The 1,660-nt window shown below is 44.3% G+C and overlaps 1 non-coding gene across 1 annotated transcript; it reads left to right on the top strand.

Annotated features, from left to right (window-relative positions):
* The first annotated feature begins 615 nt into the window (after positions 1–615).
* Trnag-ccc lies at positions 616–686 on the top strand. Its single transcript has one exon. It is a non-coding gene; the product is annotated as a tRNA-Gly (tRNA).
* Positions 687–1,660: the final 974 nt, after the last annotated feature.

Raw genomic sequence — 1,660 nt, 5'->3', positions numbered from 1 at the left:
AAACAGAAGCACAATTGTCAGAGTGACTCTCGTCTTTTAAGAAGTTAGGAGACTCCTGGGCTCAACCCCCATGGCAGTTGTTCTGTTCCGTTTTGTTCCCTCCTGAAGGACTGGCGAGACAAATCTCTCCAACATCTAAACTCTGCCAAAATAAAAATAAAGAGAAAGCACATACTGTAGTTACAATAATTAGGAGACTGATCACATCAACAAACATCACATAACATGATCAACTACCAAAACTAACTCTGCAACCCAAAATTTGATTATGCCTGTCTGCCCTTATAGTTCCTTTAATTTTAATTCTTCTCATTTCTTCCTTGGTTAGACTAGGTCACCTAAGAAACACAGAGACAAACACCAAGGCAACCATTTGGAATTAAAAATTGAAGATTAGGGATCAGAACTAAGAGATGCATGCAGCCTAAAAGCTATTTTTTCGGGTAGAGTTGGGTCAGGCAAAACAGACAGGGTTTCTTCTAGTACAATGTTTGTATGAAAGCAACTGGTTTGGATACATTAGCTACTTTTTAATCAACGCTGAGACCAAATCAAAGCAGGCACTTTTGTTGAAAAACTAGGTCTTTCCACCCTTCAAAACGTAGTGTAAAGGGAGCATTGGTGGTTCAGTGGTAGAATTCTCGCCTCCCACGCGGGAGACCCGGGTTCGATTCCCGGCCAATGCAACAGTTTCTGTTTTACATTTCCAGCTCATTAGTAGAGACAGCACACAGTGTCAGAAATTCTACTATACCGTCCATTAAATTGCCGTTCTCCAACTGCCTGTCGGTACCTAAAGATGACTGTTTTCTTCTCACAGAACCTTAGAAACCTCAAAAGCCAGCAGGCCCCCAATTTCGGCTGGACCTTAGGCTGACCACTGGGTGCGGATCCCTACAGAGAAAGGAGAGCCGCTGCAGGGGGTAAGCCCTGGGTCAATTCACTGATCCCAGAATGGCGAGTATGGGGGACGGGCGAGGATGAGGAACGACTCAACAAGAGGACCGGGGTGAGTACCCTGAATTTAGGAACCTAGTTTGTCACCACCGCTAGCGGCTGTGCTCTCCGGGTGTTCCACAGGCCCTTCAGAGTTCGAAGGAGGAAGCAGTCCATATCCCTGGCAATGTATGTCAACAGAATCAACCCCAAAACTGTACTTTTAATAAGAAAAAAACAAGTTTTGTTTTATTCGTGTCTTAGCACTTGGGGAGGCTTCGGGGAAAGTGTACAGCAGAAAATCTCTCTGTGTGAGCACAGGTGAGGTGATCAGCAGACAAAGGAGCTTGCTGCTAAGTGTTGATGATCTGGATTCAATCCCAGGAACCCCGTGAGGAAGGCCAGAACTGACCTCTGCCCTCATGTGCCCCCAAATAAACACACACAACAAATTAGATAAAACTTTTTTATTTTAGGGCTGGAGAGATGGCTCAGCCATTAAAGGCTAGGCTCACAACCATAAATATAGAGTTCGGTTCCCAGCACCCACGGCTGTCTCTCCAGCCACCAAAATTTAAAAAAAAAAAAAAAGAAAGAAAACCTTTTTTATTTTACATGAACTTACTCCCTTGTTTTCTTTTATTCTTTGTTCCTGTATCTAGCTTTTAGCAGGGATGTGGTGGGGTGACACACACACCTTTAATCTCAGCACTGGGAGGCAGAG

This window comes from Microtus ochrogaster, chromosome 21, assembly GCF_000317375.1.
Source record: "Microtus ochrogaster isolate Prairie Vole_2 chromosome 21, MicOch1.0, whole genome shotgun sequence".
Taxonomy (NCBI): Eukaryota; Metazoa; Chordata; class Mammalia; order Rodentia; family Cricetidae; genus Microtus; species Microtus ochrogaster.
Note: the sequence above shows the minus strand (reverse complement) of the source record. Positions and strands in the feature narration are given on the sequence as shown.